The sequence below is a fragment of the Sebastes fasciatus genome, chromosome 11 (assembly GCF_043250625.1).
Source record: "Sebastes fasciatus isolate fSebFas1 chromosome 11, fSebFas1.pri, whole genome shotgun sequence".
NCBI lineage: Eukaryota > Metazoa > Chordata > Actinopteri > Perciformes > Sebastidae > Sebastes > Sebastes fasciatus.
The window spans coordinates 4,602,103-4,629,833 of NC_133805.1; the positions used below are offsets into that span (position 1 = coordinate 4,602,103).

The window sequence follows — 27,731 nt, forward strand, 5'->3', positions numbered from 1 at the left end:
GCTCTTGCAGATCTGCAAAGAGAAGGACAGAATCTCTAAGAACTTCAGAGAGACTGCTGACCTGATGTGCACCAGAGGCAATGAACTCCTGGAAAGATGCAAAGCGCTGACCAACCAATCAAGAAAGATGGTCTCGACCAAACAAGAGGAGCAGACGGAGAAGAAGGAAAAGAAGAAGAAGGGTTGCTTTAGCTGGTTTTGCAAGAAGACGTGTGCCGACGACACAAGAGTGGTTGAGGAAGCTAATGATTGTTCAGCTCAGGCTGGACAACAGTAGCTCTCTCTTCCTCCACCTCTCCACTTCTTCACCCTCCATCTTTTCACCCCTCCTCCATCTCCATCACCCCTCCTTCTATCCACCTTCCCTCCATCCCCCCTCCACACTCTCATCCCATTAGTCCCATCCCTTTGTGGTTTTGCTCCTGTTGATCAGGTTCCCACAATCTAAAATGTACGAACTTGAGGCTTATGTGAAATACAGTCAAAAGTTCGATCATATAGGGTGTCTCCTGGTGATCAGGTTTCTCCCAAATATATATATATATACTAGATTGAAGATTTGGATAGGGTGTCTCCTGGTGATCAGGTTTCTCCCTTAATCCAAGTATACATCAAATCAAATAAACAATAATGATCATATATGGTTTTCTCCTGATGTCTAGGTTTCTCACACAATCCAAATATATAAATTGAAAAATCGTTAAAAATCAAATAAACAATCAAACAAAAGTTCAATGTGTTTGCCTCTCTGAATAAACATAGAGATTATGCAAACATTATTGTATGATATTTTGGTCACTATAAAGTAAAAGCACTGGTATCTGTTTAAGTTATGATTTTATAACTGACGCTGATCAATAAAACGATCAATGTTACGAATTAAAAGAGGTTCCAAATGTTATTTCAGGCGCTGGTTAACAACAAGAGCTCAATAGAGAGGTCCTATGGGTACCCACGAGTCTCCCCTTTACAGACACTTTATGATAATCACATGCAGTTTTATGCAAGCAGTATAAATGTGTTATTTTCTCCTATTCTAAAATGGTGTATTTGAATATTTCTGCATACTGGGGTCCCTAGACAGTTTTGAATTACATTAATTGGGTATCACTGTAAAGCTGAGACTCTTGTGGATCCAATGATTCCAACTGTATTCATGTGTGATGATGTTAGTCCCTATAGGAGACATGTCATTGTAGTGAGACCATTTTTTTAAACTTGACCTCACTGTATAAAATGACTTGTGGTGACCTCTAGGATAATCACAGCCTCATGAAACGTTACAGTCACAAACTAAAGACCTCGAGCATTCAGAGGATGGATGGCTTTCCTAGCTAGATTGACAATAAGGGGGTTTCTGAGAAGTTTACACAACAGAAGTGTTCGCCATCCAATCGCCGCAAAAATGCAATTCTTGCAGAAATCTCCAAATGTCAAAAGTTTTTGATCCCAAATCACAGCATGGCTTTTTCTGTGTTGTTCCTCAAGGTCTTGGTGTCTTAATGTGGTATTCTGGAGGGATTATTGATCATTTTTATCAATTTTCCAGTGGAAATAAATGGTTATATTTAGCACCAAATCTGTGTAACGAATAGTAACAACCCCAAAAATTGCAGCAACAACTTATGAGACATAATAGAGCATGGGGAATGGACATCATATACTTCAATCATAATGTTCTAAACCCTTATACACTTTAATAATTTATTTTAATATATTTAATTAATTTATGTTTATTTCTGATTTATGACTAGAAGAACTTGTCACGCAGTGCTGAGCAGCATTTCAAATTAATCTACAGGTTCCCAGCTTTCTGTTAAATTGAGCAATATTTTAAAGGAGTCTGGCAGTCAGAGTTTTATCGTACGATGAATGTCCTTTAACAAGATTTCTCATTTGTTTTTACTTTAATTGACAGGGGAGATTGTGTGAAACAAACTTAAAGTTTTAAGCATATATGAGACTTCATTTCTCTCTCTCTCTTTTCATAAAATCGATACACAGGATTTTGTGAAAGAACGTAATGCATGTCTCAAGATTATTCATTAAAATGTTAAAATGTGTGTTTGTATTTCCTGCTGCGCTGAGTCAGACAGATTGCATTCTTTGCTCATGCTGTTTACACTCTTACCAGATTAATTATCCCCCCGCTCATTCAGAAAGCCGTCTTTAATGATAAATAGTTCATCATGTGCAGAAAACCTTTCAAAAGCAGCTTGATGCAAAATGGGAAGAGGAATAGAAGGCTGACAGGGAGTCCATCACCAATATTAGACTCACAAAGCAAACAAAACAGAAAAACTCATTGCTTTTCTCACCCTCAGCCTGCTGACTACATGAGGATTAGTAGCCTTACATACAGTACACAGGTGCTTTCAGTTTTGTCTAATTGGAAGTCAACTAAATGTTAACAGATGCGTCAGAGAGTCAGGGAGGAAAGTCTTTACACACTCCACAGCCCTGGGAACGGAAGAGGTCCAATCAGACAAAGCAAGCAAGTACACCTGTGTGTTGTTGTTGCTCCCATCATGTGAGAGTTACCATAATCATCAGTTTCTGACTGTTCCCGAAATATTGTTCACATCAACATCCAATTTGTAGTTACGACTGAGAAACTTCAAAAACTTTAATAGCTCCGACGTGGCTTTAAATAATATGAAAGGGCCTGAAAAAGCAATTAATGGATGTCTCACATCAGTCAAAGAAAGTCGTTCAAGGTAATTAAATACATATTTGATGGTGCAATATAATCAGAAAGTAGTTTGTCCTCTATGTAGCGAGGCCCCGTGTTTACCTGGTATTAACAGGTGATCGGTATCTGAGTAGGCTACATTATTAATGACATCCGATCCACGGCTGTTTGCATTTACACCTGGTTTTAATGGTTATCTCAATTTTGCCGGCAATGTGATCTTATCTCAGTATGCAATTAGTAAGTTAATTAGTTAGACAAAGCTGGCAAAAAAAGCAATACCATTGACCGGTATCATTCCTTGTTATACAGTATATATTTTTTTATTCCACCTCGTAGCTCCCGCTATCACTTGTAGCTTTTGTGGGCTTGCTAGCAGCGTGATACAACATCTGACATCTGAGTTCACCTCCTGTTACAGGCCTGCAATTAACATGACTGATTTTATTAACTGCAGCCATTATCTTTATCTAAACTTGACCATTCTGGTGTTGCAGTATGCACATATATTTGCAGGATTTTTCCGATGTTTGTTGTGCAATTTTGATGACGCACAGTATTTTCAAGGCCTTGTCAACAACTCTGCCAACTGTCTCTCAATGTTCAAATTACACTCGATATTCAACACAGTCTCACGGCAGTTCGTGAAATAATCAAAAAGGTATTTATTTATTATTAATTTAATTTACAGTCAAATTTAATCTATTTGAATTGACGCAAATTTACCTTTTTTTTCATGATGCTCAGCACGACTTTCAACAACGTATTTTTTTAGTGTTTTCCTACGAATGTCCAGCAACATATGATGCATGCGCCAATTTCCTCTCCAGTCTTTTCAAAATAAAACTACTTGGTTAGGTTTAGGAAAAGATCGCGGTTTGGGTAAAAATAACACCGGACGTTACGTGACAAATAAATCACCGTTGACCTCTGGTTTCACACGGGACACAAACGCTGGTCTCCTGGGCTAAAGTCCTGTGTTTTTTGACCCACCCATCCACCTAAACCTCTGCTCTGTACACGAATCAGTATATTCAATTTTCACAAACTGCTGTGCAACCGGGCTGCGTTATTAGTAGCCATTAATGGAGCATATTGATATCAAATAATATATTTGCCAGGTTATTTTACCCCTAATGACCGTTGACAGCAGCCAGAGATGATCCACTGCCTCAGATGTTTCAGAAACGTTATTTTGGTCTGATCAATCCACATTTGGAACCTGATCATCGAAACATCATATCTGAAACATCGTAAATTAATAAATATACCAGCAGTAAGCAGTAAGCGAAACAATGTGCAGGAGTTTTTCATTTTTATTCACGTCGTGATTTCCTCCAACACACCAGTCACATATTACGCTGTCCCTTTAAATTAAAAAACTAAAATGCCACCACATCAATCATAAATAAGCGACAAATGTGTTTTCAATATGCTGGTAATACACAACAAATGTAGCTGCAGAGATTGTTTGAAGACGCTTCCCTTCTCAAAGACCTCCAGTGGACAGTTGACACAGCCACATTTGGTGGACATTATTAGTTATGTACATTTGGTGTCTACATTACAGAACTGCAGATAGTAAGACAGTAAAACAGCTGGAATCTCCACTAAGGAGCAAAAAAGCAAGAGCACATTAAGACTCGCTGTTGCTGTCTTCAGTTGTCAGATAATGTGAACACTTGCAAATCGTAAACATGGGAATCCCACATCGCTACCTTCCATCCCACATAATATGAATGTGGCATTAACTCTGGAGGAGCTGTTTGCTTAGATGGGCTACATCATGGAAGATGTCAGAAGGGCACAAAATACACACTTGTTATCAGCCGATGAAATGGCCATTATCAGTCCTAATTGAATCAGTAGGCATCTGTCGGTAAACTGGATTACCGCAGGGAGGTTCAAAATTATTCCACGGAGACCTCTAGCGGCCGTGGTAATTATGACGGAAGCAAAGGCGGAAGTCAGGTAACGTAGTATTAAGATTGACAAAGACAAACACAAACAAACACGGGACTTTCACCAAGGAGACCGCTGTTTGTGTCCCGCGTGAGAACCAAAACTAAACACTTATTTTAATTTACGTACATAACTTGAGTTCTGTAACAATCATACGACCCAAACCGTGATCTTTTCCTAAACCTAACCAAGTAGTTTTGTTTCAATTCACAAAGTTAACCACATGTTTAAAACTTAGACCGATTCACAGTGTGCAGGTAGGTGCAGTTAGCCCCGTCTGAGGCATTATAATGGCAGTGATAATGGCCATTCAATGGGCTGATACCATTTGAAATGGGTGCACGAAACAGATTAGGATGTTACCATAATCAGTGCAAAGTTTCCGGAATTTATAGAATTGATTTCAGGCTCTACGCGTCGCTGAGGGGCTTTGTTACCCAGAAATCATCACCTATCATTAAGTACGATAAAAGCACAAACAGTATCAAAATGCAAAGTTTTAAAGAGTTACATTCACACAGTGCAACGCTTACAAAGATAGCCTTTTTCAATCATCTTTTGCATGACATTCATGGTGTCTCAAATACAAATACATGTGTTGAATAAAGACATGATACTCAGCATCATGGCAGTCAACATTAAATACAGTAACATTACAGTTACATAGACGTCTTATGATACACTGAGTAACATGGTGACATCCTGTTTGTAACATATTTGGTAACACTTTTCTTAAGGCATACAGCTGTATTGGATTTTAAAGTTTGCTTTTTGCATGGCAGCTATCAGAACCTCTTTTTATTCCTCACAAATGTATTTCTTTGTTTGCCTTGACAGGATTAACAGGGTCTTTTATAGCTGAACAAACAACAGAAAATTAATCAGATTTAACAAAAGATACCAGAATTCGATACCTAAAACTGCAACCAAAACTGTCAAGGAAAACAAGTATGATAATTGCTTACAAAAACAATATCTTAGACTAGATGAAGCTTTTCCAGTGTATATTTTGACGCTTTACATCCTCTTGAGAAACTTGTATGTAAAAAAAAAAAAAATTGCATTAGGAGGTGATACCTTAAAGAAGCATATCGACAGATTTCTCAGCAATTCTCAAAATTTTGCAAAAACATGTATGATTTCCTTATTTTGCTTCCCAGATTCAACAACAACTAAGAACACATCTAAATGTGCAATTGGTCCAGACCTGTGTTGAATAATATATTTTAAGGCACAGCGGAGTCTGGCTCCTAGGAAATGTTATATTAGAGTGCAAGTTTGGTTAAATATGTATCTCAAAGAAATCAAAATTTAATTTAAAAAGTAGGACATACAATTAAAGGTAGTACAAATTAAACAAAATATGCCACTTATCCAGGACAGTAAGGGGTTTTAATCTTCTGTTCACAAAAGATTTTAACAGGACGGAGTACTGTTTTACAGATAGTGACGAAGTAATAACCAGTAGTGTGAAAATCTGATTACCCAAAATAAACCCTTATTCTGTACGCCTTAAGCCAAGTGTCACCAGATTTTTTTTGTCTTGTGGCAACAATTAAACACAACATGTAGACAAATATAGCATGCTGCACAAAGCAAGCATTTTCTTTTTTTTTCTTGTCATCTCAGCACAATTTACATGAGATTCAACAAGAAATTGACACATTGACCAACAGCAATGAAAAAAAGGCAAAAACTGAGAATATCATGCAACTGCTGCGTAGCACTTGCTGCATGAATAAAAGCAACATTATTCCCATTCATAAGCAAATAATTATCATTTCCTTTTAGGTTCCTGTATCCACCTGGCACTTCTGCTTTAACTGGTGACTGTTGGTATAGAATATGTTTGAGGCAGATTGTTGACTTGTTTTAAATGTGCTCTTTTTTATCGCGAGGGGGACGCACCACTTCCCAGCATTGGACGCTTGGTGGGCAGTCACTAGACACAAGGCACTAGACACCTGATTGGACGAACGCTTTCCCTCCGTGGGCTGCTGCTCCCGGCTTTCAAACCAGAAAAAATATGGAGGCCCGTTTGGAAACTTTCTTCTCTTATTTCACGAAAATAGTTCACCGAAATGTGTTTCTGAAAACATTTTAGGTGAGAAATAAGCCATGCCGCTGCTAAATCTGTCTTTATTTTGGATCAACAACGTTTATTTAAAAAAATTCTCGGGAGTTTCGAAAGGCTGTGAGTCGCGTCGGACGCCAGTGATTTGCACAAAGTAGACCAGCCCTCAACTTTATGCAAATGAGGAGCGGGCGTCGTGACGCTCCGTTTCTCGAATCGCGCTGCCACGCTACCAGAATGCATTGCACGGCTGCTTACATAGACGATGAATGGGGAGCGTGGAAGGGACGGAGCCTGTGAACACGTACCATAAGGTTCAGACAAGCAAACCACTTAGTTAGGTTAAGGGAAAACATCATGGTTGGGCCTAAAATAAGAACGTAAACTAAGTAAAATACGTAAGGAAACAATAAAACCCAACTACGGAAAACACGTTACAAATACGTAACTTATAAACATAACAACGGTCAACATCGGTCTCAAACACCAGTCTCCTGGTTAAAAGTTCGGTGTTTGTTGCTTCTTATGCTACGTCACTAACTCTTACCGTAGCATTTATACGTGGATACGTTTACATTGCAGTCAGTACAGGATACATGGTGTACAAATGACACAAAAAGGTGTGCTTATTGCACGCTAAATGCCTTGCACAATATCGTGGCATTCATACGCCTTTTCGTTCAAATGGGCTGTGAGTACACATCTGGATCACTACAGCAAGGTAAGTTAAACCACTGGTGTTAAATTGATCTTTCATATCAGTGATCTAAGTACTATGATTGTACTGCACTTGAGCACGGTTGAGAATGATATTAAATACAAAATTTATACAACAACAACAAATCTTTTTAGAGGGCCACATTGTGGCTCTATTTGCACCAAAAATGAATCGGTTCTTGCGTTCCTCAAGGCCTTAACCTCCATCGAATTCCACTGACATATGTTGGGTCATTTTTGAGATATTCTGCTCCCCAACAGACAAACAGACTGACAAACTGTTCCGAAAACATTTAACCTCCTTGATGTAGGTCGGAAAATAAACTTTCAATTTGTCGCCACTTACCCACTCACTTTCTTTTCATCTGTGCAACCTGTTGGCTTTCACATACTTTGAAAGAAATAGATGGAACTTTTTGGAAAATAACACTATCACGGTTGAAGTATTTTTTGTGATCCCTATCATGTCAACTACTTAAACGCCTTTAAGAATGCTTTTTTCCAGTCTTTAAGATTTGGCTTACTGAACCATTTCTTCAGATTAAAAACATTGCTCTAAGGATATAAGGGTCTTATTTTCCCTGTGGGATGGGGCAGAGAGGATTTTCAACAGAAAACAGTGTTGTGGGTGGGAGTGATCAAAATCGCTGCATGAGCAGGTGGGAATGGATGGAAATCCTACAGCGTAGATCAACACACATCATTGTGGGATGTGATCCCTCACTGGCTTCCCACGGAAACATCAGTCCTGCTCAAATTGTGCATTAAAAATCTGTGAAATATATCCTGTCCTCTCCCAGCTACCCATGGTGTGAAAACTGTATAGTTTGAGTACAATAATTGTGGTGGTTGTATTGAGCTTGTCAACAAATCAAGTGACAAATGGTTACGCCACCAATCGCAACAGAAGTTCCCGGTGGACACAACAAGTTTTCCCTTTTCATTAACATGGCATCTTCAGTCTGAGCACCTGCATTGTTTCATCATAACAGATTAGCACAGTATCAAAACCATCATAGCACAGATAAACGGTTTGGAGCATGCACAGCACTTCTCGATAACATCATATCATTAAATGTACATTAAAATGATGCAGTTTAGGGTTCTGAATCGGTACAAAACAACCCTGTTTACCAGTGTTTTAACCAGCAGCCCAGACAACCAGGGCTCATGTGCTGACCTGGGTGAAAAATGTATTCTTTAATCATTTTTATAAGTGATTTTAACAAGCTTCAAGTATCAGATGGGTGGGCGTGGGTGTATGAACCACAATATACGTCACTAAAGTAAGAAGTTGCCACCTTTTCCTGCAAACTTGTAGGAAAAACCAGCTGCTGCATTTGAGCTGGAATGAAAACTTTGACCTGCACATAACATGGTCTGAAAACCATCGATTAATTTTACCAAACACACGTAGCTTGATTGTACAAACTTCTTGGGTAGTAGACCTGCTATTATGTTGCTTGGTTGAGTAAAACCTTGATGGGCGAACCCAAAGAAACAGTCTTTAAAAGTTATCCACCTGATCTTGTTGCCTCAACAAGTCCTTCAAATTAAACGATAAGATAAGTGTTTTCTGATTTGACACCACTATCGGCAAGACGACACTGTTTGTCAGTATCTTCCAAAACTGTTACAACTCAGCGTTTAAACAATACAGTCGTCATGGTTATGGTTTGATGAGTTTTAGACAGAAAAATGACTTGGCTAGGGTTAGGGAACAACCGTGGTCATGGTTAAAAGAAACCAACATTGACTCGCGGTGGAAAACGGGAAATAAGCAGCGGTCTCACGCGTTTATGTCCAATGTTTTGTTGGCAAAAACGACACACTGTTTCCTCTTTTTCTCCCAACCCGTTCTCTCTCCCAACTCGTCAAATACTGCCGTTTGGTCAGTGCCTCTCGGCGTCAGAAACACTTTCAACTAACTCCAATGTAAACGTGACGTAGTCCGTTCAGGGTTGGCGGGAGGGTCAAACAAACACAAGACTTTCAACCAGGAGACCGCTGTTTGTGTCCCGTGTGAAACTAAAAGTAACTTTACTTATTTTGTCACGTCAGTCTTTAGTCACGTGAGTCATCGGTGTCGTCAGCCCTGTGAGTCAGTGAGTCAGTAGTCACGTGAGTTTTAAGTATCGCCAGCCCCGTGTGTCGCTAGTCAGTGAAGTTAGCATCAACCACGACCGTTTCCTAACCTTAACGAAGTGGTTGTGTTTCCTAAACCTAACTTCCTGTGAAAACGGAAGTTTATTTTGAAAGGACACTATGCATGTAACGAGGGTATATTGACACGCCGTCCCTGGTCCGTCCAAAAGTAACGCAAGAGGGGCACCCCGTGCGTTGGTCTCCGATCCGGAGGGGCACTGAACCAAGTGGCGGTATTTGACTAGTTGGAAGGGAGAATGTGTTGCTGCTCCCGATGGACAACAGTCATTATTCCATACAACCACTAGAGAGCTTTGTCACTTGACCGCAAACACGCTGTTTTGGGGCATTTGTTGAAACGACTGATGCTGTCATTGGGCTGTCATTTCCTCAGGCTTAAGGGCCTTTCACACAGAACGCATTAACAGTACCACTGCGCTCTGAAACTTATTATTTCCAATGGCATGCACCGCGCAATGACAACTTTTTTGCTGTGCCGAGCAATGCGCAAGCACAGCGCACTATGATGTGTGCAATCTGCAATTATGTCTGCGATTATGAATTCCAGTTCAGTTACGCTAACTCACGAACACGACCGCATTTCAAGATTTCCCTTTATAGCTAATGTACGAGGCTTCATAAAATACCTATTTCTCTCATAAATGTTTCACTTATATCAACCGCACATTGTCACAATATTATGGCTCTGACAAAGTTTGTACATTTCTTACCTTTCTGATGTGCACAGGTCCTGAAAAACAGAGTAAAAATGAGGTTGTTGCAACGATTGTCTACAAGACCTGTCCTTTCTTGACTCACTGAATAGGAATGGTTCTTTCTCGGCAGCAAACACAAGCACACCCTCATAGGATGAATCAGAACTGCTTCAGGCCCACTTAAGGTACATTTTGAAGGCTCGCAGACATACAGTATGTAAAGCTAAAACCAAAATCTGCTCTGAAATGATGTGCAGGTCCCACCCATGTGGTACTTCACCTCAACTTTGTGTTAAAACCGTTTTTACAGAACAACTCATGAGAAGATGTCAAAGAATCTCCATAATGTTTGATTGACAGCGGATCTCTGAGCAGCGAAGAAATGACTCAATCAGCTCTCACCAACAAACATGGAGACAAAATGAGTTTAAGAGGCAAAACACAGCATTTAACCCTTAAATGACTTCTGTCTATTTCAGTTTACACAACTCAGCAGTGTCTCCAGAATCATAATAAAGACTAAGTCCAGCATAGAGAGGCTCAGTGAATGTGGTCTGGACTCTGTGGAGGAGAGTCATGGTTTCAGAGACGCTGTAGAAGGACAGAATACCTGCACTGTGATCCAGGTACACTCCTACTCTGGAGGACTTAGGACCTGAGACAGAAGTTTCGATATCATTATACAGAAAATTATAACTGTTTTTGTCACATCTTAAAGCCCAAGATTTGCCATTTTGTCCAAACCCACATTCGTCCCAGCCCCCTGCTCTCCTGATACTGTTGTATGCGACTGCTATAAGAGCTCCATCTCCTTTCCTCTTCACCTCCCAGTAACAACGTCCAGTCAGACTCTCTCTACTCAGGACCTGACGCCAATTAGTGAATCTGTCTGGGTGACTAGAATAAGACTGTTGTTTCATGGTTAATGTTGCTTTTCTGTTCCCCTCAGACAATAACAATTCTGTGCGTGTGCTGTGTTTGGATCCAGGGTGATTTCACGTGAATATTTAAAGAATTCCGCTCTGGTCTTGGGCTCTGGTTGTGGCAGTTAAACATCCACTTCAGTCACTGTCTGTGAGACGTTTGTCCATTTCTCTCTCAGAACCTCCTGCAGTTTATCTCTGACTTCTGACACAGCCGCCGCCACGTCGTCAATGTAGCTCAGAGGACGGATATTGATGCTGGATGAGTGTGTAGATTCACTGAGTGGTGACAGTGAGGGGTAGTTGAGTAGAAACTGGTTGTGATCCTCTGTGTGTGGCAGCAGCTTCAGCTCAGCGTCTCTCCTCTTCAGCTCAGTGATCTCCTGCTCCAGCTTCTCCTGAAGCTCTTTGACTTGACTCACTTCACTTTCCTGCTGGGATCTGACCTGCTGCTTCACATCACAGCTTCTTTTCTCCATGAGACGGATCAGCTCGGTGAAGATCTTCTCACTGTCCTCCACTGCTTTATCAGCAGAGCGATTGACAGCCTCCACCTCCTGTTGGAGCAGCTTCACATCTTTCTCTCTGTCCTGGATCCTCTGCTGGATGTTGAGTCGACTCACCTCCAGCTCTCTCTGCCTCTCGGTCCTTTCTGCTGCAGCTGAGACGGTGTCGTGGCCTTTATGTTCATCCATTAAGCAGAGATAACAGATACACTGCTGATCAGTACGACAGAACATCTTCATCACCTCGTCGTGACGAGAGCAGATGTTCTCCTGGAGATTCTTGGAGGGCTCCACCAGCTTGTGTTTCTTTAATGGAGCTGAGTCATAATGAGGCTGGAGGTGTTTCTCACAGTAAGAGGCCAGACACACCAGACAGGACTTGAAGGCTTTCAGTTTCCTCCCAGTGCAGACATCACAGGCCACATCTTCAGGTCCAGCATAGCAGTGATCAGCAGGAGCAGCTTGGAGTCCAGTCTTCTTCAGCTCCTCCACTAAATCTGCTAACATGGTGCTTTTCATCAGGACAGGCCTTCGTTTGAAGGTCTGCCTACACTGAGGGCAGCTGTAGATCTTCTTCTCATCGTCTCCTTTCCAGTAGCTTTTAATACAGTTCATGCAGTAGCTGTGTCCACAGGGAGTAGTCACCGGCTCCTTCAGTAGATCCAGACAGATCGAACAAGAGAATGACTCTCGGTCCAGCTGAACTCCTTGCAGCTCCATATCCAAACAGTGTGAGCTCTCAGAGTGGAGCAGGCTGTGCTTTAGAGCAGGAAGAAGAGGGGGGAGCAGGAGGAGGGTTTTGATTGGACCACAGCAGAGAGGGGGCGGGTCCTGTGTGAGTGATGGAGTCACCTCATTGGTCGGTGCCTGTTATGTTTCAACCAGTGACTTCTCCATCAGTCAGCTGATCCACTTCCTCAACACATGCTCATTGTTGTTGCTGAGCAATGTGTTCTCCCCTGAATGCTCAAGCTAGAAATACACATTTGAAGTAATTCTCATTCTCTCATTTCATGTCCTCACTACTGAATGACTCTTTCTTTTATAACCTTGTCTATCTTAACTTAGCTGTAAACCAGAGTTTAAATATACCAAATATACACATTTTGTAATAAAAATAGACATCCATTATTGGATTTCTATCCAATTTCTTTTCACTTTTGCTCAAAACTGAAGAGAACGTGACAAACACATCACCAAAAAAAGCTTTTGCATTTCTCAAATTATTTTACTTTTTCAGATATTATTGTTTAATTTGACCTTTTATTTCATTCATTTTTATTATTATTTTTTTGTCTAACACAAGTCAGGTTTAAAAATATGGAATCAAAAAGTATCAGAATATACCTTAAAATGTGAGACATTGAATTTGTGTATAATTTAAACTCCTTCTGTTGTTTTAAACTTCTATCTTAATTTAGCTGTAAACCAGAGTTTGAATATACCAAATATACACACATTTTCAAAACAATGAGATCAAATCTCTGAACAATTAGTTTGTTGTCACGGAGTCTTTACTAACTAACCAACACAATGCAGAAATCCACCGGTTACACACATCAAAACTACAACTACAACTGATGATCAATTATAAATATACAACAGCCCTTTGTCAGTGCAGCATCACTAGAATTAACCAACAGTTAAATTATATTTGTAAAGACTTTGCAGCAACTGATTATCAATTACAAATATACAACAGCTTTCCTCGTTGCAAACTTAATGAAAACAGAGACAAAACTCAGATAATTAATCAAAAAGGATGAATATATGAGAAATCTATGGACACAGCGGCGGGTGCAACAATCATTATTAAGCCACATAAATTAAATAGCCTGCCACATCTTATAGAATCAACAGCAGAATAAAACATCACCAAAGAAGACAACATGAAGCAAATATAAACTCAACAGCAGCAGCATACACATACATACTGAAGGAACTGGCCTTCTACCTCCGAGAGGTCAAGGCCCAGTTACGTGCTGGTTAATCTTGTGTGACAAAGAGATTTTCCAAACAGACGGGTTAAAGCATAATAATACAATTTATTCCGAACAATCAATGTTGCACAAGTAAAATAAAAGAGTTTACAGAATTCTGGATCCAGTCTACGTGTCCCTGACAACATACAGTGCATGGGTCAGTTCGTGAAGTCTGAACCCCGAGCTATCCCTGATCCAGCGTTTTATGGTTTACACAATATTAATATTCATGAGTTATGGCACGTGATGTTTTTGCTGCATATCTTCTTCTTTGTTTCTCCTTCTGACTCCTTTCTCTCTTTGACCTTGCAAAAGAACAGAACGTACATCCTCCCTGTCCTCGCAAACACTTCATGCACAACAAATCCAACAATCAGGTTATTGCAGGTGTAGGGGATTTACAAATGGAACAGGTTTGGTTATTAGCTAATTTAATAAATAATATTCATAGAATTATTATTATTAATAAGAGTTATTAATCAACATTAATAATGAACGGGGCACCACCCTGGAATCAGGGACCAATAACCAAAACGTTAATCCAGTCTCATAAAGGGAAATATTCCCTCCAAAGGTCAGTATTTTAACACTACTTTACACTTAGGAGGTGAATAGCGAAGGGTGAATCCGAGCACTAACTCTCATAACCAGTTGTTATTACAATATGAATGCACAATAAAACACAGACAACTGCTAGTTAAAATAAGAACATTTATTTAAATACAGTAATCTCAATCAATAACAAACACTCTAACAACATTAATCTAAATCAATATTTATCACAGCAGTAATTACTCATTAACAATACTTAATAAACAAATGGATATCCTACAATGCAGCTCTAAGCCCTAAACTAGAATTAAACAAACACAAAGGCAAAAGAAGAGGTGTGTGTGTGTGTAAGAGAGGTGTGTGTGAATGCAAATGTATATACGTGTGGTATGGGAGGAGCAAAGGACACCCTAAGTGGACGTCACCACGCAAGTGGTACGTCACGCGAGGGGGGGGGGGTTGCTCGAACGTTACAGATCACGCCCAAACGGATGTGAAAGTCCCGCGTGATCAGTAAGGTGGGAACGTGAGGAGGCGTATCTACGTGTGTGCGTATGTGGGAGGAGCAAGGGGAATCCCGAGGCGGCGTCACCGTCACGAGGGAGGGGTTGCTCGAACGTTACAGATCACGCCCAAACGGATATGAAAGTCCCGCGTGATCAGTAAGGTGGGAACGTGAGGAGGCGTATCTACGTGTGTGCGTGTGTGGGAGGAGCAAGGGAACTCCCGAGGCGGCGTCACCGTCACGAGGGAGGGGTTGCTGAAATCAACGACCTCGCGCGAACGGAGCCGTTAAGTCCCACGTGGTCGGAGAGAGAAAGAAAGAAAGAAAGGGAGACGCTCTGATGCAGCACAAAGAGATTTTCAAGGAAAATCCCACGGCGGGGTGCACACAGCAGTCAACAACAACACAGTATAACACAGTAAAATACAGTACAATACACAGCAAAATACAATAACAAGCCAAGCAAAGCAAAGCAAGCAACAACAAGCAACAAGCAAAGTACACAAGCAAAACAAGCGGACTCGGCGGTCCGTACGTTTACTATACAGCACAATAATTATGAACTATTGTGATACACTTTCACTAATCTCTGCCCAGATACAAGCCTCTTACTTGAATCGCTTCTTCGGAGCGATAGTGGTGTAGATCTTCGTTAATTGGTCCGGCGGCTTCGTCGCGCTGGCTCGGACAATAACGGGCCGTTATGATGCTCGTCAGCGGGGGGAAGAACGGCAGGGCTGGCTCTCCGTGTGGCAGCGGATGGAAGCAGCTGATGTGAAGACGGCGGGGCGGTCTCTTCCTTGGTGAAGGACGCGGATCCGGGTCTTCCTTCTATAGGTATGGTGGTCTGGACGTCTGATGAACCCGACAATGTCTTTACTCGTCCGGCGAGGTCAGTTACTGTGGCTCGGTCTTAAAGGGAAACGCTGCAGCGTTGGGTACCTCCTGGAGCAAACGTGAGTTGCAGTGGAAAAGGGACGAGTTCCTCAGGTGGCGTGCTTTTATCCCTTGAGATAGTGGGCGTTTCCCCGGAGAAGACCCCACGTTTCCTGTTAGCCTCATCCAATGGGGCTGCTCCCGTTTGGACTCAACTGAGATCTCGCGTGAAGACGCGAGATTTCATGAGATGGCGGCTGGGTCCCCTGCTGTGATCAGGCTTTGAATCACCCATGTAGGCCGGTAACTCAGGCTTAGGCCTAGGCTCTGCTCTAGGCCGCTCTTTGTCTCGTGAGGTCCCTACAGTCCCCCTTTGTTCTGAAGAGTGGGACGCAGGTCCCGGTCTTTAGAGCATGAAAGGGCCGAACAGTCCGTGTAGGTGATGGTAACCTGAGGGTTACACAGTCCATATTCCCGAATGGGAAAGAGTTTGGGTAGTCCATGCCGTTCAGCGCATGACGTTTACAGAGGCTCTAGTATCTGGGCAGATGACTATCTACAGCTAGTTGCATTGTTTTACATTCATACATCGTTCAACCTGAGGGGAAAAACACCAATCTTATTACATTCTTTGCTGCGGAGAGGGAGGAAAGATTGTTAGGGTTAACCAGCTTACTCCTTCAAAGGGGTGGAGCCGGTTAGAGGTGTGGTTGAGGTCGGTTGTATGAAGCGTGGTGACACAAACAGAAGTGAATCTAGTTTGGCCTGTAGTGTCTGAATGTACTTGTACATTGCGTATGCCGCAATGGCCGTGATGATCCAACCACTAAGCAAAAGCACCAGGGCTATCCAATTCATAGGATGATCTTGATAGGACGACAACCCATTCACATGTGATCTAAATGTGGTGGTAAGTCCAGTCGGTTTGAGACTGAACTGAACCAATTTTGTCCCTACAGTCAGAAGCTGCTGTTGAAGGGTGTCGCCTATCGTGAGGTTGTGACCTCTGAATGCGTCCATGATCTCAATCTCCACGTCATGCCTGTCGGGGTTGAGATGATGGAGGACAATGTCATCGATATGTATTGTAGTTCCCACTGGAATTGTTAAAAACACTGTCTGGTTGGGTAGCGTTAGCTTAGTGGCTGTATCATGGCGGTCATGACACAATAAGGCTTCGGTGGCCGGTGTACTCACGAGCCAGCGGTTGCCCGCCCGCTCCACCCGTGTCTCCGTGGTCTCATCCCTGATGGTCATACTACCTTGGCACTTTTGTTCGGGAGTGTCCGATCTCAGGCCGCAGAGGTAGTTGGTCACATCTCGAACGAAGGGGTTGCTTGGGCACACCCAGTGTATGTCCTTTGTTTTGGCACACATGTTCAGGTTAGGAATGAGGTAGAAAGACGGGTCATCATCGTGGTAGGCAATGGTTGGAGGTGTTCTAAGGTGTACATGGGTGTTGTCTTGCCAAAAGCCAACATTCAGTACTGACTTTAGTCTATATATGTTCTGCCTTTCGATGATGGGTAAGTTTAGAATGAATCCTATTTCTAGTTTCTGTGGGTTTACTGAAATAGGAATTGCGCTGCCGAGACTATATGCCAGGTGTACCTGAGCAGGCTGCACCACTGTGGTAGTAGCGGAGGTAAGTATTCGCTCTACCAGGTCCAGGGATACCAGGTAAGGTGGAATCTGTCCACCGCTCAGGCTGTTGACTGAGGAGCTTACTTCTCTAATGAGGTCCTGCATTAAATCTCTGACTACTCGCACGTACGTGATGTCTTCTCTAACCACTTCTGACAAAGTCTCTAGAGCATGCAAAGTGTTATTGAGGAGAGCTGAGTGCAGGTTTACAGCCACTATGGTACCCTTGAGGGTTTTACCCATGTCCTGTAACTGCTCTTGCTGGAGGAGAAGTCTTTGTTGGATCTCTGGCATCTCTTTATCGAGTTCACCCATGTGATTCTGAAGTGCCCTCAGGCTGACCGAGTTGGCTGCTGAAAGTCCAATGGAGAACAGGGACCCAATGGCTGACGCCGCAGCGAGCAGTCCACCGAGGAATCGTTTTTGCCGTTTCTTGCCGCTGAGGTCCTCCTCAGTGACGAGAAACTTCTGTAGCTGCTCAAGAATGTGGACAGTTGTCTGCTTAGCGCGTTCAACTGTATCCTGAGCTTGTACTCCGCTTAGTCGCCCCTCGGTCAATCGCGGGGGTAAGCGGATATGCTGGCGAAACGTATTCCAAGGATCAAGTCGTACATAGATCCTCTGGGTGTAGAGGCCACAATGTGTGATTATGAGTCCGGGGGTTTCCTGTAGGACTGTGCCGGTTGGTGGACCTGGTTCGACCACCTCAAAAGCCAGGGTGACTTGTAAAGTGAGGAGAATGCCAAAGATCCAAGTGATATTCATCCTGGTACTCGCGATGAGACGCTTTCCTGTCGTAGTAGGCTTTGTATCCCTTGGCGCTGGCCTCTAAGTTTCCTTGAGCCCATGCGAACGTGGCCCGTAGATGGTCGCGCAAGTCTGTCACGTACTGGTGTGCCGTATAGGCGGTAGCAACACTGACGTCTTCGGGACGGTACAGGAGGTGTAGCGGGAGGGTCATTTCTCTTCCAGTCATCATTTCGAAGGGTGTGACTCCTGTAGAGCGGTGCGGAGTGGACCTGATGGCCATCAGCACCAATGGAAGTTTCATGTCCCAATCTTTGCCACTACTGTTGACGTACTTCTTGAGCATGCTGACAATAGTGCGATTGGCCCGTTCTACTTGGCCGGATGACTGGGGATGATACGGGATGTGGAATCTTACATCCACTCCCAATATGTCATACATTGTGGTCATGACACTGGACGTGAAATGGGTGCCTCGGTCCGAATCAACGGAGAGGGGTAGCCCCCAGCGGCTAAACACATGGTTCAACAGCAGGACTGCAGTTGTTAGGGCTGTGTCGTTGGCGGCTGGAAGGCATTCAACCCATTTGGTGAAAGCGCACGTGACGGTAAGAAGGTACTTGTTACCACGTGACGACTTGGGGACTGGTCCGATCCAATCGACTTGGAGGTGGGACCAAGGGAACGTGATTCCTCTCATCTGGAGTGGAGCTCGACCCAGTGGTCGGGATGGCTGAAACTGGCAACATACGAGACATCCCCGGACATAAGACCTTATGTCGCGTGCCATTGATGACCAGTAAGCAAACTGCTGGAGGGTTTTGAGGGTGGCTTTGTAGCCCCGATGCCCCCCGACTGGTGAGTCGTGGGCGTGGGCTAACATCACTCCCCTGTGATTGGTTGGGACAACCCATCGCATGGGACCCTGGCCCTTGTGGGTGTAGACCAACAAACCTTTTTCCATCTTAAAGTGCACCTGGTTGGCGCGGAGGGCTTTTAGCTCCTCTGATTCAGACGGCAGGGTTTGTGGGGGGACACCTGACGGAGGGTTCAGCATGAGTTGCCGGATGGCTTGAATATCCGGATCCTGTTCTTGCATAGTGACCAAATCTGTGTCGTCGGGTTTGCGACCCAGATGTAGAGTCTGTGCGCAGGTCTCAGGATTTTGTTGCTTCTCCCTTACCTGGCGACGGGTAATAGCATTTACCGCACAACTTTTGGCAATTGGAAGCCACTCACTCTGGAACTCCCAGGGCGTACCCTGTTCTGCCCCTAGCTTGGCTAGGCGGTCGGCTTCGTCGTTACCGTCCTTGTCGGGACCGACGACCTGGGAATGACCCTTAACTTTCTTCCAGTACACGGTCATTCCCTTGTCGGTCACAAGTTGGTCACAAGCCAGGAAGAGTTCCGCGTGTTTGACTTCTTTGTTCCGGGCGTTTTTCATGTCCTTTCCCTTCCACGTGGGGAAGTGAGAAACGAAGCTGTGTCGAGCGTAATTGGAGTCGGAGCAAATCACCAGCTGCGTCTTAGCCAGCTTGTCGGCCTGTTGAAGCGTGATGAGTATTGCCGCAATCTCCGCATACTGGCTCGTCTTGGGACCCAGTTGGTAGTGGTTTGGTTCGTTGACATGGGGTTTGACCCACAGGATTCCAGCTCCGGCCCGGACTTGGCTTTCGTGGTGGAACGAACAGCCATCCACATAGACCATTGGGAGTTCCTTGCAAACATTTTCATCATAATAATAATGATTGGAAGGAAGTGATGGAGTGGTGACGAGTAGAAAGTGGGAGTCTGGTTGCTCCTCACAATTGCAGTGTTGACATTCGGCCAGACCCTGGCCCAAAGCCATCTTATGGTTCTGGGCGTACTTGACCTCGATGTCGTAGCCTTGCAGTGCCATCATCCAGGAGGCAACGCGGCTATTGGATACCCGCCCCTCCCTCAGCCGCTGGCTGTTCAGGAAGGTGACAGGTTGGTGACAAGTCTCGATGATCACTTTCTGGCCCCCAATGTAGCTGCGAAAGTGTTCCACAGCCCAGACCGTGGCAAGAAGGGCTTTCTCGCAGTCCGAGAACTTAATCTCGACACTGCTCAGAGGTCGGCTTGCGTAGGCGACGACCCGCTTGTTCGTGTCATACTTCTGTGCCAGGGCGGCACTGAGGCAGTGGGAGGAAAAACTCGCCTCCAGATGAAACTCTTTGTCTTTATCTGGGTACGCCAGACAGGGTGCAGAGCAGAGTTTTTCTTTCATCTGGCGGAAAGACTGTTCTTGGGGTTCTACCCACTCAAAGGACTTATCTTTATGGAGGAGCTCCGTCAGGGGTCTGGTTATCTCCGCATAGTCCTCAATAAATTGTCGGGAGTAGTTACAGACCCCCAGGAAACTCCTGAGTTCGGACACACCTGTTGGAGCTTTGATGTCTTGAATGGCTCGAATTCTCCCTGCCTGGGGTTCGATGCCTTGGGCTCCAACCGTCAGGCCCACATACTTAACCTTTGTGCGACACCACTGGCCCTTAGCAATTGCTAGTTTTGCTCCGGCCGCGGTGAGCTGATTGAGCACGTGGCGAATCTCCGTTAGGTGTGTCTCAAAGTTTTGGCTTCTCATGAGGATGTCGTCCACATAGATAAGGTTTCCGCGTGCCGCGGCATCACTCATCGCTTTGTGGAGGAAAATGTTGAACTCAGATGGTGAGTTCGAGTACCCAAACGGACATCGGTTCCAGGTGTATTGGCGATTGCCAAAAGAGAAAGCCAGCTTGTACTGGTCACTTGGGTCGACTTTCATGGTCCAGAAACCGTTGGCCACATCCACCGTTGAGAAGAAGCGGGCCTCTTTTACCTTGGCCAACTCTTGATCCAAGTGGATCATAGGCCAGCGGGAAAGAGGGACCTGTTTATTCAACGGGCGATAGTCAATGGTCAGACGCCACTTGCCTGTCGGTTTCAACACCGGCCAGATTGGCGAATTGTATGTAGAGTTGCATTCCCTGATAATTTGTTTCTGCAACAATTTGTCAAGGATCTCCTGGATGGACTCGTAGGCAGCCAACGGGATTCTATACTGGCGTACGAAGGTTGGTGGTGCCGTGGGATCGGTGGGAATGCGAACTGTGTGGAGATCGGTGACTCCACAGTCATGAGAGTCCCTTGAGAAGACTTCCTGGAACTCTCGGAATAGCTTCCGAAGTGCTTCCCGCTGGTCTTCTGTGGTCAGATCATCTGCTTTTGCGAGTTGTTGCTCAATTTCAGACTCAAAGCCGGGGTATGGTTCTTCTGGTGGGAGGTCAGCTCCATCGCCCCCTTCGGTCACGAGGGCGTACACGACCATGTCACCTTCAGTGTTCAGCGAGGTGCCGCAAATTGCTTCGTTCTGTAGCATTTCGTGGCGGGCAACGGTGATCATCCTTGTAGGAAAGGTGAAAAGGACATTGTTCAAGTCGCCGTCTCGGATTAAGGACGGTGGCAGCTCTCCTATGATAGGCACCATCAGTTCGAAGTCATGGAATGAGCTGTCGACCAGCATCCCAAGTGGTTGTCGCATCATTACCTGAATCGGAACGTGCGTCAGATTCTGGACCAGTAAGTATGCTGAACGATTGTTCAGCTCAAGCAGGGGCATCCCACAGACTGTCAGGTTGAGCTCCTGAAAGCGGGGTAAGGGTTGGAAGAACACCTGTGAGCCAAGCATCTTCTGTCCCTTACGGATTGCGAGGCGGATAGGGACACCTGCTGTCCGCGCTGGGATGGTTAAAGCCACCTCGCTAGTAACCTGACATGCCTGGGGAATGGTCTGTCCTGATAACATCTGTTCTGGTTGCGTGGTAAGGAAATGATTTTCAGCGCTAGCCTGGGACCATAAAACCTGATTGATTGTGTCCAGTTGGGCGCCGAGCCTGACAAGAAGATCCGCCCCCAGGAAGAATGGGGGTTGGAGTTGAGGAACCACACTCACAAAGTGCATGACCCGTTTCTTCCCGATCTGTACGAAAAGGGCACAGACTCCAACTGCCTTAAGAAGGGTCTGTGGTGATTCCGCAGAAAGAAGACGATGGCTTTGCTGTACGAAGGCTGGAGAAAGACCTTGTTGGCACAGTTCATTGTACAGGTCTTGGCTGACCGCTGACCTCTCGGCCCAGAGTGCTAGGAGGGCGTCTGGAGTTGTCATGTCATTGAGCTGTACACCTCCCACCACGCGGGGGCTGTACAGCGCTGAATTTGTGTTCTTCAGTGAGCAAAGGAAAGACCTGTGTTCATAGAACGGGTTTAGACGATCCAGCCAAGGCGGTTGTGGACTCGCGGGTGGCATGGACCGATCAGAACCCAGAGTGGGTTCTGGAAGAGGCATGAGCATCGGCAGGGGTCCCCTGGATTCCTGAATGACGGCGACTTGTCCGTCTGGGGTTGGCCCACTGCTGGATGGACCAAATGGCTTTGGGACGTCTACCTGAGCCCAAATGTGTCCGCGGTGGCAGTCGATGAGAGGGGCCAGGCGATCCAAGAGGTCCTGACCGATGAGTAAGGGTTCTGTATCAAGGGTGCATATGTAAATGGGATGCACTAGAGTCATCTCCTGCAGAGTGATGTCAACCCAAGCACGTTTGGTGATGGGTGAGCTGTCCTGTGTGTAGCTGGTAATACTTATGTTGCAGGTTTCAATCTGCAACGGCTTACCGAGGGAGAGCATGGCTCTCGCTACTTTCGTAAAAGTGTGGTGACACATCAGGCTTATTTCAGAACCAGAATCAAGAAGAGCAAGGGTGCTGATACACCCTCCCATGACTACTGAGGTGTATATGCGTCTGGCATTGCCCTTGCGAACAAGGTCACCTAAGAAAGTCAAGAATGGCGGCTGCGGTACAGTCGGTGTGGCGGTCCCAGTTAGAGAAGCGGGCTCTTTTAGTTCCCTTCCCCAGCTTACAACGTAAACCCTGGCGGTGGAAGAGAACGGGACCCGGTCTAGTCATACTGGTGGTGGGCTGCCGTCGGGCTTCTTTGGACCGTCCGGCAGCGCGGGTGGTTGACTGGCCGTTCCGAACTGCTTTACCGCTTCCTGCAAGCATCTTCTGATCATGCCCTCCATTTCCTTCAAACCCTCTTTTCCGGGGGGGTTTGGGATCTTCCCGCTGTACTTACCTGTCTGCTTGGGGTCCTGGTCGAAGTGACCCCTTCTTGGCGGGAAGGCACTTTGTTGTCTTGGCCTGGGCTGATTCTGAAAGTGGCTTTGGCGACCACCCCCCTGGTTCTGTTGGTTGCCATGATGGAGAGGTGGTTGGCTACCATACTGGCGAGGTTGTCGCCGGTCCTGGGGCGTTACCCTGGCATTCCTCATCGCACGAGGCATCTCGTTTCCTTCGAGTGCCAGGTCGTTGCGCTCAAAGGTTTGAATCCCCAGGACCCTGGCGTTGTCGTCGTACCTCTTAGCAGGGCGATTCTGTGTCTCCCATGCCATCTGTGCGTACTTTCGGATCTCCTGCATGGAGAGATTGCCTGATCTGCTGTGCATAGTTACGTCATAACGCACATGTTCATGGAGGTTGTGCAGGAACAGGGACTTGAACGTTTGTTCTTCCTCCAGACCCGGTGCGTTATGACCTTGAAAGTACGCGGCTCTCAGGCGCCTGTAATAGTCTCTAGGGGACTCTTGCTTTTTGTGCAGCACTGCGAAGGCGCCGAGAGTGGCAGAAGCTTGATCAGTGTATGGAGAATACTCCTCTCGTAGGGCACTGCAGAGGGCTGAAAAGCGGTCTCTTGTCGGTGGTGCCAAGGATTCCATGAAGACATGAACGCTTCTAGCCGTAGTCTTCCATACAAGTTTTAGTTCCTCACGCGTCGTAGCGTGAGGTAAGTCGAGAAGGCATCGCTCGATCTCCCTGAGGTAGTCGTCGATGTTTGATTCTCGATTGTTTGGATCGAAACGCTCGATGTCCTTTGCCAGGGACTCAAGCTGACGGGTACGCAGACCCTGATCTCGGGGTGGGTGACCACGGTCCGAGTCATCCGAGAGCCCGCAGTCGCTTGGGTCATTACGGCGAGGAGGACGTCTGGGTCCCCTGCGCACAGGGGATGGAGTCCGGCTGGGGTTAGGCCGCGAGCTACGCGACGTTGAGTGGTCGTCAGTGCGTGCGCGTCTAAAACCACTCGCTTCTCTCGAGTAACTTACCCTTGTGGTCCTGGATGGAGGTGGAGATGAAGATAAGTCAAACCGCAACATAGCACGGCTCTGGACGGATTGGGGTACACTCCTGGATGGTAGTGAACCTGTATCCATCACGCGGGCCGCTACTGGGGCACGGTGACCATCAAGAGTGGTGAGACTGGATGGAGTCCGGTCAGGGGTTTGGCTGGATGGATCAGGGGCAGGAACGTCGTCCGCATCTGAGTCAGATGCCCCTAAGGTGAACCGGTTGGTAGTGGTACCTACCTGTTCGTCCTCTGCTTCCCTAACCCTGGCCTCTGCTTCCTGCGTGACAACCTGAAGCTGCGCATACGCCGAATCAGCCTCCCTCTGCAGGCGCTCAGTCTCACTCTGCAGGCGATCCCGTTCACCCTGGGTTTGGGAGGCTTCGAACCGGTATTCCCGAATCTCACTCTGCAGGGTGTACTTTTCACGCTGTACAGCTATGAGCTGCGCCTCTTGCTCGATAGCTTGAAGCTGCGACTTGCGGTCATACAGCAAGACTAACTTGCCGAGCACCTCCGGGATGGTGCGTTGTGGCTTCCCGGACGGCTGGTTGATAAAGTCAACCAGTTCTGCTAGCTTAATTTCTACAGTGCTAGCACTGTAGCTATTAAGGCAGTCTTTCTCCTCGAGGGAGAGTTTGAGGAGACCAGCGACCGCATCCTGCAGGCCTGGGTCGGTGTGCTCCCGGGGAGCATCGTCTCCTGACTCACGGTTGTCGCTACCACTCATTTTGCTGAGCTAGTACACGATACCCTTGAGATATACAATAAAATTGATACAATGCTGTTGAAAGAAAAATGCACAGGTAAGAGGATTTAACCTGTGGATCACAAACTGTGTTATATTTGTTAAAGCTATCAGGCTAAAGTGTTACTCAAATCCTTTGGATGTTAATGAGTCACTTTAGCACCTTCAGTCAGTAACAGCTTATGTTAATGGGTTAGAGATTCCACAAAAACAAATAGCAACCAAAATTGCTATTCCAAACAAACAAGACAGAGCTAACCACTCTGATTATGCTTGACAAATCCTGTAAAGAAAATTAATTTTCAAAAATCAAACAACTTTAAAAAAAAAAATTCAAAATTTCTGAAATTAATAAATCAAAAGTGACTATTCTGGATTATTGTACATGAATATTGCAATAACTGGTATCAGAGAGCCTCACACGGGGCACCATTTGTAGGGGATTTACAAATGGAACAGGTTTGGTTATTAGCTAATTTAATAAATAATATTCATAGAATTATTATTATTAATAAGAGTTATTAATCAACATTAATAATGAACGGGGCACCACCCTGGAATCAGGGACCAATAACCAAAACGTTAATCCAGTCTCATAAAGGGAAATATTCCCTCCAAAGGTCAGTATTTTAACACTACTTTACACTTAGGAGGTGAATAGCGAAGGGTGAATCCGAGCACTAACTCTCATAACCAGTTGTTATTACAATATGAATGCACAATAAAACACAGACAACTGCTAGTTAAAATAAGAACATTTATTTAAATACAGTAATCTCAATCAATAACAAACACTCTAACAACATTAATCTAAATCAATATTTATCACAGCAGTAATTACTCATTAACAATACTTAATAAACAAATGGATATCCTACAATGCAGCTCTAAGCCCTAAACTAGAATTAAACAAACACAAAGGCAAAAGAAGAGGTGTGTGTGTGTGTAAGAGAGGTGTGTGTGAATGCAAATGTATATACGTGTGGTATGGGAGGAGCAAAGGACACCCTAAGTGGACGTCACCACGCAAGTGGTACGTCACGCGAGGGGGGGGGGGTTGCTCGAACGTTACAGATCACGCCCAAACGGATGTGAAAGTCCCGCGTGATCAGTAAGGTGGGAACGTGAGGAGGCGTATCTACGTGTGTGCGTATGTGGGAGGAGCAAGGGGAATCCCGAGGCGGCGTCACCGTCACGAGGGAGGGGTTGCTCGAACGTTACAGATCACGCCCAAACGGATATGAAAGTCCCGCGTGATCAGTAAGGTGGGAACGTGAGGAGGCGTATCTACGTGTGTGCGTGTGTGGGAGGAGCAAGGGAACTCCCGAGGCGGCGTCACCGTCACGAGGGAGGGGTTGCTGAAATCAACGACCTCGCGCGAACGGAGCCGTTAAGTCCCACGTGGTCGGAGAGAGAAAGAAAGAAAGAAAGGGAGACGCTCTGATGCAGCACAAAGAGATTTTCAAGGAAAATCCCACGGCGGGGTGCACACAGCAGTCAACAACAACACAGTATAACACAGTAAAATACAGTACAATACACAGCAAAATACAATAACAAGCCAAGCAAAGCAAAGCAAGCAACAACAAGCAACAAGCAAAGTACACAAGCAAAACAAGCGGACTCGGCGGTCCGTACGTTTACTATACAGCACAATAATTATGAACTATTGTGATACACTTTCACTAATCTCTGCCCAGATACAAGCCTCTTACTTGAATCGCTTCTTCGGAGCGATAGTGGTGTAGATCTTCGTTAATTGGTCCGGCGGCTTCGTCGCGCTGGCTCGGACAATAACGGGCCGTTATGATGCTCGTCAGCGGGGGGAAGAACGGCAGGGCTGGCTCTCCGTGTGGCAGCGGATGGAAGCAGCTGATGTGAAGACGGCGGGGCGGTCTCTTCCTTGGTGAAGGACGCGGATCCGGGTCTTCCTTCTATAGGTATGGTGGTCTGGACGTCTGATGAACCCGACAATGTCTTTACTCGTCCGGCGAGGTCAGTTACTGTGGCTCGGTCTTAAAGGGAAACGCTGCAGCGTTGGGTACCTCCTGGAGCAAACGTGAGTTGCAGTGGAAAAGGGACGAGTTCCTCAGGTGGCGTGCTTTTATCCCTTGAGATAGTGGGCGTTTCCCCGGAGAAGACCCCACGTTTCCTGTTAGCCTCATCCAATGGGGCTGCTCCCGTTTGCACTCAACTGAGATCTCGCGTGAAGACGCGAGATTTCATGAGATGGCGGCTGGGTCCCCTGCTGTGATCAGGCTTTGAATCACCCATGTAGGCCGGTAACTCAGGCTTAGGCCTAGGCTCTGCTCTAGGCCGCTCTTTGTCTCGTGAGGTCCCTACACAGGTCATTGTAAGCACTTTTGTACATAATAAATCCAACAGACCCTCTTTTGAACTTAACTAAGTTCACCTACAGATATATTTATTATAAGCATAGATAATGTTACGAACAGATGTATTAATTATAAGCATCATCACACAACCTCTTTAGGGTCAACATCTTCACTATCCCCCACCATTTCCAGGAGACCCTGTCTCTCAGCTTGGAACATGGCCATCTGATAAGAAGGAGGTGCATCCGGATGCTTTCGTTGCACAGCAGAAATAATCACACGCTCAATGAGGTGGCGAATACATGGAATACAGCAACAACCACATAATACTAAGCATGCACACACAGCAAGGATTGAGGAGAATAGAGATACCACCATGGACTTCCATTTCCCAAAGGTACGGTCTAACCAGTCGTTAATGGG

General features: G+C 45.3%; 1 long non-coding RNA gene across 1 annotated transcript in view; it reads right to left on the bottom strand.

Moving 5' to 3' along the window:
- Window positions 1–13,777, bottom strand: part of LOC141776474 (uncharacterized) — a 58,942-nt gene extending 45,165 nt beyond the window's left edge. Inside the window, exon 1 of the long non-coding RNA XR_012595771.1 lies at window positions 13,690–13,777. This is a non-coding gene — a long non-coding RNA (uncharacterized LOC141776474). The remainder of the gene's footprint in view (window positions 1–13,689) is intronic.
- Window positions 13,778–27,731: the final 13,954 nt, after the last annotated feature.